Below are 16,356 nucleotides of genomic sequence, written 5' to 3'. Positions count from 1 at the left end.
GAAGAAAAGCTTGAGTTGGAAGTCTTTATCCCTAGAAAACTTTATGATGAGTGGGAACCTACTATTAAAATTAAGACCAAAGATCATGAATTCTATGCTTTGTGTGATTTGGGTGCTAGTGTCTCCACTATTCCAAAAACTTTGTGCGATTTGCTAGGTTTCCGTGATTTTGATGATTGCTCTTTAAACTTGCACCCTGCGGATTCCACCATTAAGAAACCTATGGGAAGAATTAATGATGTTCTTATTGTTGCAAATAGGAACTATGTGCCCGTAGATTTTATCGTTCTTGACATTGATTGCAATCCTTCATGTCCTATTATTCTTGGTAGACCTTTCCTTAGAATGATTGGTGAAATCATTGATATGAAGGAAGGGAATATTAGATTCCAATTTCCGTTAAAGAAAGGCATGGAACACTTCCCTAGGAAGAAAATAAAATTACCATATGAATCTATTATGAGAGCCACTTATGGATTGCCTACCAAAGATGGCAATACCTAGATCTATCCTTGCTTTTATGCCTAGCTAGGAGCGTTAAACGATAGCGCTTGTTGGGAGGCAACACAATTTTTTTAATTTTTTTTGCTTTTTGCTTCTGTTTAGGAATAAATCTTTGATCTAGCCTCTGGTTAGATGTGTTTTTATGTTTTAATTAGTGTTTGTGCCAAGTTTAACCTATAGGATTTTCTTGGATGATAGTTATTCGATCTTGCAGAAATTTCCAGAAACTTTCTGTTCACGAAAATAATTGTTAAAAATCACCAGAACGTGATGAAATATTGATTCCAATTGCTGCTGATCAATAAACAAATTTCCTAGGTCTTCCTATTTTGGCTGATTTTTTTGGAGTTCCAGAAGTTTGCGTTAGTTACAGATTACTACAGACTGTTCTGTTTTTGACAGATTCTGTTTTTCGTGTGTTGTTTGCTTATTTTGATGAATCTATGGCTAGTAAAATAGTTTATAAACCATAGAGAAGTTGGAATACAGTAGGTTTAACACCAATATAAATAAAGAATGAGTTCATTACAGTACCTTGAAGTGGTCTTTTGTTTTCTTTCGCTAACGGAGCTCACGAGATTTTCTGCTGAGTTTTGTGTTGTGAAGTTTTCAAGTTTTGGGTGAAAGATTTGATGGATTATGGAACAAGGAGTGGAAAGAGCCTAAGCTTGGGTATGCCCATGGCACCCCCAAGATAATCTAAGGACACCAAAAAGCCAAAGCTTGGGGATGCCCCGGAAGGCATCCCCTCTTTCGTCTACTTCCATCGGCAACTTTACTTGGGGCTATATTTTTATTCACCACATGATATGTGTCTTGCTTGGAGCGTCTTGTATGATTTGAGTCTTTGCTTTTTAGTTTACCACAATCATCCTTTCTGTACACACCTTTTGAGAGAGTCACACATGATCCAGAATTTATTAGAATACTCTATGTGCTTCACTTATATCTTTTGAGTTATATAGTTTTGCTCTAGTACTTCACTTACATCTTTTAGAGCACGGTGGTGGATTTGTTTTATAGAAACTATTGATCTCTCATACTTCACTTAGATTATTTTGAGAGTCTTAAATAGCATGGTAATTTGCTTAAACAATTCTAATATGCTAGGCATACAAGATTAGTAAAAGAAAAAAATCTTATGAGTGTGTTGAATACTATGAGAAGTTTGATGCTTGATAATTGTTTTGAGATATAAAGATGGTGATATGTGAGTCATGCTAGTTGAGTAGTTGTGAATTTGAGAAATACTTGTGTTAAAGTTTGTGATTCCCGTAGCATGCACGTATGGTGAACCGTTATGTGATGAAGTCGGAGCATGATTTATTTATTGATTGTCTTCCTTATGAGTGGCGGTCGGGGACGAGCGATGGTCTTTTCCTACCAATCTACCCCCCTAGGAGCATGCGCGTAATACTTTGCTTTGATAACTTGTAGATTTTTACAATAAGTATATGAGTTCTTTATGACTAATGTTGAGTCCATGGATTATACGCACCCTTCTTCCTTCCACCATTGCTAGCCTCTCTAATACCGCGCACCTTTCGCCGGTATCATACACCCACCATATACCTTCCTCAAAACAGCCACCATATCTACCTATCATGGCATTTCCATAGCCATTCCGAGATATATTGCCATGCAACTTACCACCGTTCCGTTTATCATGACATACTCCATCATTGTCATATTGCTTTGCATGATCATGTAGTTGACATTGTATTTGTGGCAAAGCCACCGTTCATAATTCTTTCATACATGTCGCTCTTGATTCATTGCATATCCCGGTACACCGCCGGAGGCATTCACATAGAGTCATATTTTGTTATAAGTATTGAGTTGTAAGTAAATAAAAGTGTGATGATCATCATTATTAGAGCATTGTCCCAAGTGAGGAAAGGATGATGGAGACTATGATTCCCCCACAAGTCGGGATGAGACTTCGGACGAAAAAAAGAGGCCATAAAAAAGAGAGAAAAGCCCAAATAAAAAAATGAGAGAAAAAGAGACAAGGGACAATGTTACTATCCTTTTACCACACTTGTGATTCAAAGTAGCACCGTGATCTTCATGATAGAGAGTCTCCTATGATATCACTTTCATATACTAGTGGGAATTTTTCATTATAGAACTTGGCTTGTATATTCCAATGATGGGCTTCCTCAAAATGCCCTAGGTCTTCATGAGCAAGCGAGTTGGATGCACACCCACTTAGTTTCCTTTGTTGAGCTTTCATATACTTATAGCGCTAGTGCATCCATTGCATGGCAATCCCTACTCACTCACATTGATATCTATTGATGGGCTGTTGGAAATATGCCCTAGAGGCAATAATAAAATGGTTATTATTGTATTTCCTTGTTCATGATAATTGTGTATTGTTCATGCTATAATTGTATTAACTGGAAACCGTAATACATGTGTGAATACATAGACCACAACATGTCCCTAGTAAGCCTCTAGTTGACTAGCTCGTTGATCAATATATGGTTATGGTTTCCTGACCATGGACATTGGATGTCATTGATAACGGGATCACATCATTAGGAGAATGATGTGATGGACAAGACCCAATCCTAAGCATAGCACAAGATCGTGTAGTTCGTTTGCTAAGAGCTTTTCTAATGTCAAGTATCGTTTCCTTAGACCATGAGATTGTGCAACTCCCGGATACCGTAGGAATGCTTTGGGTGTACCAAACTTCAGAACGTAACTGGGTGGCTATAAAGGTGCATTACAGGTATCTCCGAAAGTGTCTGTTGGGTTGGCACGAATCAAGACTGGGATTTGTCACTCCGTATGACGGAGAGGTATCTCTGGGCCCACTCGGTAATGCATCATCATAATGAGCTCAATGTGACTAAGTAGTTAGTCACGGGATCATGCATTACGGAACGAGTAAAGTGACTTGCCGGTAACGAGATTGAACAAGGTATTGGGATACCGACGATCGAATCTCGGGCAAGTAACATACCGATTGACAAAGGGAATTGTATACGGGATTGATTGAATCCCCGACATCGTGGTTCATCCGATGAGATCATCGTGGAACATGTGGGAGCCAATATGGGTATCCAGATCCCGCTATTGGTTATTGGCCGGAGAGATGTCTCGGTCATGTCTGCATGGTTCCCGAACCCGTAGGGTCTACACACTTAAGGTTCGGTGACGCTAGAGTTGTTATGGGAAATAGTATGTGGTTACCGAAGGTTGTTCGGAGTCCCGGATAGGATCCCGGACGTCACGAGGAGTTCCGGAATGGTCCCGAGGTAAGGATTTATATATGGGAACTCATCATACGGTCACCGGAAGTATTCGGAGGTATGCCGGTACTGTACCAGGGCCACCGAAGGGGTTCCGGGGGTCCACCGGGAGGGTCCACCTGCCCCGGAGGGCCTTATGGGCTGTAGGTGGAAGGGAACCAGCCCCTAAGTGGGATGGGCACCAACCTCCCCCTAGGGCCCATGCGCCTAGGGTTGGGGGAAACCCTGGAGGGGGCGCCCCCTTGACTTGGGGGGAAGCCACCCTCCCTGGCCGCCGCCCCTCCCACCAGATGGGATCTAAGAGGCCGCCCCCCCTCTCCCTTGCCCCTATATATAGTGGAGGGGTGGGAGGGCAGCCGCACCCCTGGCCTGGCGCAGCCCTCTCCTCCTCCAACTCCTCCTCCTCCTCCGTAGTGCTTGGCGAAGCCCTGCCGGAGAACCACGAGCTCCATTGCCACCACGCCGTTGTGCTGCTGGAGTTCTCCCTCAACTTCTCCTCTCCCCTTGCTGGATCAAGAAGGAGGAGACGTCCCTGGGCTGTACGTGTGTTGAACGCGGAGGCGCCGTCCGTTCGGCGCTAGATCGGATCTTCCGCGATTTGAATCGCTGCAAGTACGACTCCATCAACCGCGTTCTTGTAACGCTTCCGCTTAGCGATCTTCAAGGGTATGAAGATGCACTCCCTCTCTCTCGTTGCTAGCATCTCCTAGATTGATCTTGGTGACACGTAGGAAAATTTTGAATTATTGCTACGTTCCCCAACAGTGGCATCATGAGCTAGGTCTATGCGTAGATTCTATGCACGAGTAGAACAGAAAGTAGTTGTGGGCGATGATTTGTTCAATTTTTTTGCCGTTACTAGTCTTATCTTGATTCGGCGGCATTGTGGGATGAAGCAGCCCGGACCGACCTTACACGTGCTCTTACGTGAGACAGGTTCCACCGACTGACATGCACTTGATGCATAAGGTGGCTAGCGGGTGTCTGTCTCTCCCACTTTAGTCGGATCGGATTCGATGAAGAGGGTCCTTATGAAGTGTAAATAGCAATTGGCATATCACTGTTGTGGCTTTTGCGTAGGTAAGAAACGTTCTTGCTAGAAACCCATAGCAGCCACGTAAAACATGCAACAACAATTAGAGGACGTCTAACTTGTTTTTGCAGGGTATGCTATGTGATGTGATATGGCCAAAAGGATGTGATGAATTATATATGTGATGTATGAGATTGATCATGTTCTTGTAATAGGAATCACGACTTGCATGTCGATGAGTATGACAACCGGCAGGAGCCATAGGAGTTGTCTTAATTTATTGTATGACCTGCATGTCAATGAAAACGCCATGTAATTACTTTACTTTATTGCTAACCGTTAGCCATAGTAGTAGAAGTAATAGTTGGCGAGACAACTTCATGAAGACACGATGATGGAGATCATGATGATGGAGATCATGGTGTCATGCCGGTGACGAAGGTGATCATGCCGCGCCTCGAACATGGAGATCAAAGGCGCAAGATGATATTGGCCATATCATGTCACTTTATGATTTGCATGTGATGTTTGTCATGTTTACATCTTATTTGCTTAGAACGACGGTAGCATAAATAAGATGATCCCTCACTAAAATTTCAAGAGACGTGTTCCCCCTAACTGTGCATCGTTGCGAAGGTTCGTTGTTTTGAAGCACCACGTGATGATCGGGTGTGATAGATTCTAACGTTCGCATACAACGGGTGTAAGCCAGATTTACACATGCGAAACACTTAGGTTGACTTGACGAGCCTAGCATGTACAGACATGGCCTCGGAACACGGAAGACCGAAAGGTCGAACATGAGTCGTATAGCAGATACGATCAACATGAAGATGTTCACCGATGATGACTAGTCCGTCTCACGTGATGATCGGACACGGCCTAGTTGACTCAGATCATGTATCACTTAGATGACTAGAGGGATGTCTATCTGAGTGGGAGTTCATTAATTTTTTTTTGATTAGATGAACTTAATTATCATGAACATAGTCAAAAGGTCTTTGCAAATTATGTCGTAGCTTACGCTTTAGTTCTACTAAGATATGTTCCTAGAGAAAATTTAGTTGAAAGTTGATAGTAGCAATTATGCGGACTGGGTCCGTAAACTGAGGATTGTCCTCATTGCTGGACAGAAGGCTTATGTCCTTAATGCACCGCTCGGTGTGCTGAACCTCGAGCGTCGTTTGTGGATGTTGCGAACATCTGACATACACGTTTTGATGACTATGTGATAGTTCAGTGCGTAATGTTACAACGGTATATAATTGAGGCACTGAAGACGTTTTTGAAACGTCGCAGAACATATGAGATGTTCCAAAGACTGAAATTGGGATTTCAGACTAGTGCCCATGTCAAGAGGTATGAGACCTCTGACAAGTTTCTTAAGCCTGCAAACTAAGGGAGAAAAGCTCAATCGTTGAGCATGTGCTCAGATTGTCTGAGTACTACAATCGCTTGAATCGAGTGGGAGTTAATCTTCCAGATGAGATAGTGATGGTTCTCCATAGTCACTGCCACCAAGCTATTAGAGCTTCGTGATGAACTATAACATATCAGGGATAGACATGATGATCCTTGAGCAACGCGCGATGTTTGACACCGCAAAAGTAGAAATCAAAAGGGAGCATCAATTGTTGATGGTTAGTAAAAGCACTAGTTTCAAGAAGGGCAAGGGCAAGAAGGGATACTTCATGAAACGGCAAATCAGTTGCAGCTCTAGTGAAGAAAGCCAAGGTTGAACCCAAACCCGAGACTAAGTGCTTCTGAGATGAGGGGAACGGTCACTGAAGCAGAACTACCCTAGATACTTGGTAGATGAGAAGGCAGGCAAGGTCGACAGAAGTATATTGGATATACATTATATTAATGTGTACTTTACTAGTACTCCTAGTAGCATCAGGGTATTAGATACCGGTTCGGTTGCTAAGTGTTAGTAACTCGAAATAAAAGGCTACGGAATAAACGGAGACTAGCTAAAGGTGAGATGACGATATGTGTTGGAAGTGTTTCCATGGTTGATGTGATCAAACGTCGCACGCTCCCTCTACCATCGAGATTGGTGTTAAACCTAAATAATCGTTATTTGGTGTTTGCGTTGAGCATAGACATGATTGGATTATGTTTATCGCAATACGGTAATTCATTTAAGGAGAATAATGGTTACTCTGTTTATTTGAGTAATACCTTCGATGGTCTTGCACCTAAAATGAATGGTTCATTGAATCTCGATCGTAGTGATACACATGTTCATGCAAAAAGATATAAAATAGTAATGATAGTACCACATACTTGTGGCACTGCCATTTGAGTCATATTGGTATAAAACGCATGAAGAAGCTCCATGTTGATGGATCTTTGGACTCACTCGTTTTTGAAAAGATTGAGACATGCGAACCATGTCTATTGGTAGATATGCATGAAGAAACTCCATACAGATGGATCTTTGGACTCACTTGATTTTGAATCACTTGAGACATGCAAATCATAACACATGGGCAAGATGACTGAAAGGCCTCGTTTTCAGTAAGATGGAACAAGAGAGCAACTTGTTGGAAGTAATACATTTTGATGTGTCCAGTCCAATGAGTGCTGAGGCATGCAGTGGATATCGTTATGTTCTTGCTTCACAGATGATTTGAGTAGATGCTGAGTATATTTACTTGATGAAACACAAGTCTGAATTATTGAAAGGTTCAAGTAATTTCAGAGTGAAGTTGAAGATCGTCGTGACAAGAGGATAAAATGTCTGTGATATGATCATAGAGATGAATATCTGAGTTACGAGTTTGGCACACAATTAAGAAATTGTGGAAATTGTTTCACAACTAATACCGCCTGGAACACCATAGTGTGATGGTGTGTCCGAACATCATAATTGCACCCTATTTGATATGGTGCATACCATGATGTCTCTTATCAAATTACCACTATCGTTTATGGGTTAGGCATTAGAGACAACCGCATTCACTTTAAATAGGGCACCACGCAATTCCGTTGAGACGACACCGTATGAACTATGGTTTAGAGAAACCTAAGCCGTCGTTTCTTAAAAGTTTGGGGCTGCGACGCTTATGTGAAAAAGTTTCAGGCTGATAAGCTCGAACCCAAAGCGGATAAATGCATCTTCATAAAATACCCAAAACTGTTGGGTATACCTCCTATTTCACATCTGGAAGCAAAAGTGATTGTTTCTAGAAACGGGTCCTTTCTCGAGGAAAAGTTTCTCTCGAAAGAATTGAGTGGGAGGATGGTGGATACTTGATGAGGTTATTGAACCGTCACTTCAACTAGTGTGTAGCAGGGCACAAGAAGTTGTTCCTGTGGCACCTACACCAATTGAAGTGGAAGCTTATGATAGTGATCATGAAACTTCGGATCAAGTCACTACCAAACCTCGTAGGACGACAAGGATGCATGCTACTTCAGAGTGGTATGTAATCCTGTCTTGGAAGTCATGTTGCTAGACACAATGAACCTACGAGCTATGGAGAAGCGATGATGGGCCCGGATTCCGATGAATGGCTCGAGGCCATAAAATCCGAGAGAGGATCCATGTATAAAAAACAAAGTATAGACTTTGGAAGAACTACTTGATGGTCGTAAGGCTGTTGGGTGCAGATGGATTTTAAAAGGAAGACAGACAATGATGGTAAGTGTCACCATTAAGAAAGCTCGACTTGTCGTTAAGATGTTTTCCGGCAAGTTCAAGGAGTTGACTACGATGAGATTTTCTCACTCGTAGCGATGCTAAGAGTCTGTTGGGACTATATTAGCAGTTACTGCATTATTTATGAAATCTTGCAGATAGGATGTCAAAACATTGTTTCCTCGATGATTTTCTTGAGGAAAGGTTGTATGTGATACAACCAGAAGGTTTTGTCAATCCTGAAAGATGCTAACAAGTATGCAAAGCTCCAGCAATCCTTCTAAGGACTGGAGTAAGCATCTCGGAGTTGGAATGTACGCTTTGATGAGATGATCAAAGATGTTGGGTTTATACAAAGTTTGTGAGAAACTTATATTTCCAAAGAAGTGAGTGGGAGCACTATAGAATTTTTGATGAGTATATGTTGTTAACATATTGTTGATCAGAAATGATGTAGAATTTCTGGAAAGCATCCAGGGTTATTTGAAAAGTGTTCTTTCAATGGAAAACCTGGATTAAGCTGCTTGAACATTGAGCATCAAGATCTATAAGGATAGATCAAAAACGCTTAATAGTACTTTCAAATGAATACATACCATGACAAGATTTTAAAGGAGTTCAAAATAGATCAGCAAAGAAGGAGTTCTTGGCTGTGTTACAAGGTGTGAGTATTGAGTAAGACTCAAGACCTGACCACGGCAGAAGAGAGAGAAAGGACGAAGGTTGTCCCCTATGCTTTAGACATAGGCTCTACAATATGCTATGCTGTGTACCGCACCTGAAGTGTGCCTTGCCATGAGTTAGTCAAGGGGTACAATAGTGATCCAGGAAGGGATCACATGACAGCGGTCGAACTTATCCTTAGTATCTAGTGGACTAAGGAATTTTCTCGATTATGGAGGTGGAAAAGGAGTTCGTCGTAAAGGGTTACGTCGATGCAAACTTTGACACTAATCCGGATGACTCTGAGTAGTAAACCGGATTCGTATAGTAGAGCAGTTATTTGGAATAGCTCCAAGTAGCGCGTGGTAGCTGTATCTACAAGATGACATAGAGATTTGTAAAGCACACACGGATCTGAATGTTGCAGACCCGTTGACTAATAACCTCTCTCACAAGCGAGATATGAACAAACCCCATGGGTGTTGGATTCATTACAATCATATAGTGATGTGAACTAGATTACTGACTCTAGTGCAAGTGGGAGACTGTTGGAAATATGCCCTAGAGGCAATAATAAAATGGTTATTATTGTATTTCCTTGTTCATGATAATTGTGTATTGTTCATGCTATAATTGTATTAACTGGAAACCGTAATACATGTGTGAATACATAGACCACAACATGTCCCTAGTAAGCCTCTAGTTGACTAGCTCGTTGATCAATAGATGGTTATGGTTTCCTGACCATGGACATTGGATGTCATTGATAACGGGATCACATCATTAGGAGAATGATGTGATGGACAAGACCCAATCCTAAGCATAGCACAAGATCGTGTAGTTCGTTTGCTAAGAGCTTTTCTAATGTCAAGTATTGTTTCCTTGGACCATGAGATTGTGCAACTCCCGGATACCGTAGGAATGCTTTGGGTGTACCAAACGTCACAACGTAACTGGGTGGCTATAAAGGTGCATTACAGGTATCTCCGAAAGTGTCTGTTGGGTTGGCACGAATCGAGACTGGGATTTGTCACTCCGTATGACGAAGAGGTATCTCTGGGCCCACTCGGTAATGCATCATCATAATGAGCTCAGTGTGACTAAGTAGTTAGTCACAGGATCATGCATTACAGAACGAGTAAAGTGACTTGCCGGTAACGAGATTGAACGAGGTATTGGGATACCGACGATCGAATCTCGGGCAAGTAACATACCGATTGACAAAGGGAATTGTATACGGGATTGATTGAATCCCCGACATCGTGGTTCATCCGATGAGATCATCGTGGAACATGTGGGAGCCAATATGGGTATCCAGATCCCGCTATTGGTTATTGGCCGGAGAGATGTCTCGGTCATGTCTGCATGGTTCCCGAACCCGTAGGGTCTACACACTTAAGGTTCGGTGACGCTAGAGTTGTTATGGGAAATAGTATGTGGTTACCGAAGGTTGTTCGGAGTCCCGGATAGGATCCCGGACGTCACGTGGAGTTCCGGAATGGTCCGGAGGTAAGGATTTATATATGGGAAGTCATCATACGGTCACCGGAAGTATTCGGGGGTATGCCGGTATTGTACCGGGGCCACCGAAGGGGTTCCGGGGGTCCACCGGGAGGGTCCACCTACCCCGGAGGGCCTTATGGGCTGTAGGTGGAAGGGAACCAGCCCCTAAGTGGGCTGGGCACCAACCTACCCCTAGGGCCCATGCGCCTAGGGTTGGGGGAAACCCTGGAGGGGGCGCCCCCCTTGACTTGGGGGGCAAGCCACCCTCCCTGGCCGCCGCCCCTCCCACCAGATGGGATCTAAGGGGCCGACCCCCTCTCCCTTGCCCCTATATATAGTGGAGGGGTGGGAGGGCAGCCGCACCCCTGGCCTGGCGCGGCCCTCTCCTCCTCCAACTCCTCCTCCTCCGTAGTGCTTGGCGATGCCCTACCGGAGAACCACGAGCTCCATTGCCACCACGCCGTCGTGCTGCTGGAGTTCTCCCTCAACTTCTCCTCTCCCCTTGCTGGATCAAGAAGGAGGAGACGTCCCCGGGCTGTACGTGTGTTGAACGCGGAGGCGCCGTCCGTTCGGCGCTAGATCGGATCTTCCGCGATTTGAATCGCTGCAAGTACGACTCCATCAACCGCGTTCTTGTAACGCTTCCGCTTAGCGATCTTCAAGGGTATGAAGATGCACTCCCTCTCTCTCGTTGCTAGCATCTCCTAGATTGATCTTGGTGACACGTAGGAAAATTTGAATTATTGCTATGTTCCCCAACGTGGGCATCTCCATAGCCCGTTGATACGCCTAGTTGATGTGAGACTATCTTCTCCCTCCTTTTTGTCTTCTCCACAACCACCATTCTATTCCACATATAGTGCTATGTCCATGGCTCACGCTCATGTATTGCGTGAAGATTGAAAAAGTTTGAAAATGTCAAAAGTATGAAACAATTGCTTGGCTTGTCATCGGGGTTGTGCATGATTTAAATACTTTGTGTGGTGAAGATAGAGCATAACCAGACTATATGATTTTGTAGGGATAATTTTCTTAGGCCATGTTATTTTGAGAAGACATGATTGATTAGTTAGTATGCTTGAAGTATTATTATTTTTTATGTCAATATTAAACTTTTGTCTTGAATCTTATGGATCTGAATATTCATACCACAATTAAGAAGAATTACATTGAAATTATGCCAAGTAGCACTCCGCATCAAAAGTTCTGTTTTTATCATTTACCTACTCGAGGACGAGCAGGAATTAAGCTTGGGGATGCTTCATACGTCTCCAACGTATCTATAATTTTTGATTGCTCCATGCTATATTATCTTCTATTTTGGACATTATTGGGTTTTATTATTCACTTTTATATTACTTTTGGGACTAACCTATTAACCGGAGGCCCAGCCCAGAATTGCTGTTTTTTTGCCTATTTCAGAGTTTCGCAGAAAAAGAATATCAAACGGAGTCCAAACGGAATGAAACCTTCGGGAACGTGATTTTCTCACCGAACATGATCCAGGAGACTTGGACCCTACGTCAAGCAACCAACAGGGAAGCCACGAGGTACGGGGCCCGCCTACCCCCCCAGGGCGCGCCCTCCATCCTCGCGGGCCCCCTGTTGCTCCACCGACGTACTCCTTCCTCCTATATATACCTACGTACCCCCAAACGATCAGATACGGAGCCAAAAACCTAATTCCACCGCCGCAACCTTCTGTACCCACGAGATCCCATCTTGGGGCCTGTTCCGGAGCTCCGCCGGAAGGGGCATCGATCACGGAGGGCTTCTACATCGACACCATAGCCCCTCCGATGAAGTGTGAGTAGTTTACCTCAGACCTTCGGGTCCATAGTTATTAGCTAGATGGCTTCTTCTCTCTTTTTGGATCTCAATACAATGTTCTCCCCCTCTCTCGTGGAGATCTATTCGATGTAATCTTCTTTTTGCAGTGTGTTTGTTGAGACCGATGAATTGTGGGTTTATGATCAAGTTTATCTATGAACAATATTTGAATCTTCTCTGAATTCTTTTATGTATGATTGGTTATCTTTGCAAGTCTCTTCGAATTATCAGTTTGGTTTGGCCTACTAGATTGATCTTTCTTGCAATGGGAGAAGTGCTTAGCTTTGGGTTCAATCTTGCGGTGTCCTTTCCCAGTGACAGCAGGGGCAGCAAGGCACGTATTGTATTGTTGACATCGAGGATAACAAGATGGGTTTTTTATCATATTGCATGAATTTATCCCTCTACATCATGTCATCTTGCTTAAGACGTTACTCTGTTCTTATGAACTTAATACTCTAGATGCATGCTGGATAGCGGTCGATGTGTGGAGTAATAGTAGTAGATGCAGGCAGGAGTCGGTCTACTTGTCTCGGACGTGATGCCTATATACATGATCATACCTAGATACTCTAATAACTATGCTCAATTCTGTCAATTGCTCAACAGTAATTTGTTCACCCACCGTAAAATACTTATTCTCTCGAGAGAAGCCACTAGTGAAACCTATGGCCCCCGGGTCTATTCTCCATCATATTAATCTTCCAATACTTAGTTATTTTCCTTTGCTTTTATTTTACTTTGCATCTTTATCATAAAAATACCAAAAATATTATCTTATCATATCTATCAGATCTCACTCTTGTAAGTGACCGTGTAGGGATTGACAACCTCTTATCGCGTTGGTTGCGAGGATTTATTTGTTTGTGTAGGTGCGAGGGACTCGTGCGTAGCCTCCTACTGGGTTGATACCTTGGTTCTCAAAAACTGAGGGAAATACTTACGCTACTTTGCTGCATCACCCTTTCCTCTTCAAGGGAAAACCAACGCAGTGCTCAAGAGGTAGTAGCCGTCGGCCATAGCTGCTCCTCCGGCACCCACACCTTGCTGTAGAGGGCGAGAAGCATGTCTCAGGAGGGCGCCTTCTCGAGTGGACGGGACTGGAGGAGCATGGATGGTGGCGGTGGCGATGGCGGCGCAGGCGGAACCCTAGCCGCTGGTCCGGGTGAAAAAATGAGACGAGAGAGAGGAGCTGCGTGGGACAAAAAGATCTGCTCCGAGACATCCCCTCGTTCCATTGGCTAAGACGCACAGTACACCTCTGCCCACCTGGACACACCCACAGATCGTCCATGCCGTGTTTTTTGTCTGGTAGTTGATCCTACGTGGATAGCGCGAGCGGGCGCTCCTTCCGCGCACGTTAATGCTTCTCGATGCACATGCGTTAGCGAAATATTCATCCTCGTCTTTAATAGGGATGCGCATGCGTTAGCGAAATATTCATCCTCGTCTTTAATAGGGATGCACATGCATTAGCGAAATATTCATCCTCTCTTGTTGAGGGTATAAACACATTTGGTTGTGGTCCCCGGACCATACTTGTATCCCTATGACTATTATTGAGCAATAAAACTCTCCTATTCTCTAAAAAAATGTAACATTGATATTTTCAAGAAAAAAATCACCTCCAAACTTTGCTTGGTATAATAAGGGGTGTGGTTAGGTCTCTGTCGATTGAGATTTAACCAAGTCTCAGTCAAGTGACATTACATGCGAAAGAGAAAAAGAAAATACTGAAAAGGAATTTTTACATGGTTCTCAATGCAAGATCTCATTGATATTACCATTGACTGAGACTTAGCAAGATTGATAATAGGAATAAGTGATCAAAGTTGTGTATTCGTGGAGACATCTAAAACGATAGTTCAAGTAAAAGTTCTCTGAAGAAAAAAAGCAGAGCACGTATCACATCTAGATGTCGTCCAAATAAGGCATGGGAAAACGAAGAACCGTTCAAATCAGGCCGCATCAATGCCTTACAAAGCCGCGAGCCACCACGTGCTAGCAATTCTAGGGAGCTTAGTAACTTGGGTAGATTTTCGGATTGATATTTTCAACGAAAAATCACCTTCACAATGTATAAACTTTGTCTGGTTACAAAACTGAATAAACATGGTATAATAATAGTAATAAGTGATCAAAGTTGTGTATTGGAGCGAGACACACGATATATAGTTCAAGTAATAAAAGTAAAACAGAGAGCGTACACCCTAGTGGTAGTAGAAAAAAAAAGCAGAGCAATAAATCACATCTCGATGTCGTCGAGATCAGGCATGGGAAAACGAAGAACCGCGGCTATCCCCGTGAGCTGCTCGAGCTGATCACCAGAGACATGCATGGACGATAAGACGCACACTTTGCCACCGATCTTCTTCACCGATTCGGCCAAATCGACGCATTTGCGCCTAGCAGCAACGTCGGGGTTCCGGAACCAAGTGTCGTGAGCAGGAGAGTCTGGATGGCGAGGCGTTCATGCGCGACCTCGACGTGCTTGGGCCCGTAGCAAGCCCGTGCCGAGTCCTTGGCGATCATGGCGAAGAACTCCTGCAGCGCCGGCACCTCCTGCGCTGCCCTCGTGTCCTTTATCAGCGACATGACGGTCGGGGCGGCGAGGACGTCCTTGTGCTCCGTGATGGCGCGCAGGTCCCCTCGCCGCGCGGCCTCCAGGAGCATGTAGTCGCGGAACTGGTCCTTGGTGAAGCCCGGGCTCGCGATCACCACGCACTGGACGAGGCCGAAGTCGACGTGGTGCACGAAGGCGGCCAGGACGCGGTGGAAGAAGTCCCTGAGGGCGGTGTCGTACGCGGCGACGGCGCCGGAGCTGGAGCCGTGCTTCCTGGGGATGGGCACCTCGACGCGCGCTCTGGTGGCCGTGACGCTCCGGCCGACGAGGAAGAGGTGGGCGAGGCCTTCCTGCATGAGGAGCACGGCGAGGTCGGCGTTGGCGGCAGTCTCGTCGCAGGATTTGTGGATGGTGTCGAGCGCCGGCCAGTCCCAGGCCTCCTTGCGGAGGACGAAGGGCCTCCGCAGCTCGATTTCCAGGGTATGGTACTGGCCGATCTGGACGTGCTCGTTCTTGCTAAGGTTCTTGCCGCGGACGCGTAGGACGGAGCCGTCCTTATCGTAGTCCGTGGACTCGACCGCGACCTCGAGAGTCAGCTTCACGCGCTCCGAGTCGCGGCCCCAGGACTTGGTGATCTTCCGGACCGTGACGGCCTCGACGGCGTCGCCGGCGGCGATGAGGTTGTACGCGTCCCACAGGTCATCATCCACCTCCGGTAGCAGCTTAACGGAGCCGGGCCCGTCTCGGGCGAGGCTTTTTCCGACGAGCTTCATCGTTCAGGATCAACGTGCGCGGCGGTCTCGTTGTTGTCGAGAGAGACGGGAGACCTGTCTTGACGGCGGCGATGGCGGTGAGCGATGGATGCGAAAGCGGCGACTGAAGCATAAACAAATCCGTGCTGCTTGTTGCCGCGTCGTGAGTTGCGAGCGGAGCGAAGGTGTTGGATGGATCAATGGACGGACGGAGGGTGATAGCTATTTATAACGTTGGTTTCGGTGTGGAGGCCCGATCGACTCCGAGTTCAGATCGACCAGGGTAGATAGAGTTGGTTTCCCTAACCCTAAGCTAAGCTACATGCGCACGTAATTAGCGGCCGACCCACAGCTGGATACGGCTTGGAAAGGTGTCCACACACGGTACCAATTGGACCAGGTAAAACAAGTCCGTCTATGTAAACTGATGAGAATCCAATATTCGGCATGCATTACAATTGTTTCTTGCAAAGAGAGCCTTGGCTTAATGGTTGGGCATGCGGTTGTGTAGTCTAACGACCCGAGTTCAATTCTTAGAATTGATAGGTGATGCATAGAGTTTTTTTTCTCATTTATTAAGGATCAAATTTGGTGTGTGG

At 44.8% G+C, this 16,356-nt stretch overlaps 1 pseudogene; it reads right to left on the bottom strand.

The window, feature by feature from the left end:
- Window positions 1-13,744: 13,744 nt before the first annotated feature.
- Window positions 13,745-15,778, bottom strand: LOC109785543 (protein PELOTA 1-like; annotated as a pseudogene).
- Window positions 15,779-16,356: the final 578 nt, after the last annotated feature.

Source organism: Aegilops tauschii, chromosome 6 (assembly GCF_002575655.3).
Source record: "Aegilops tauschii subsp. strangulata cultivar AL8/78 chromosome 6, Aet v6.0, whole genome shotgun sequence".
NCBI lineage: Eukaryota > Viridiplantae > Streptophyta > Magnoliopsida > Poales > Poaceae > Aegilops > Aegilops tauschii.
Note: the sequence above shows the minus strand (reverse complement) of the source record. Positions and strands in the feature narration are given on the sequence as shown.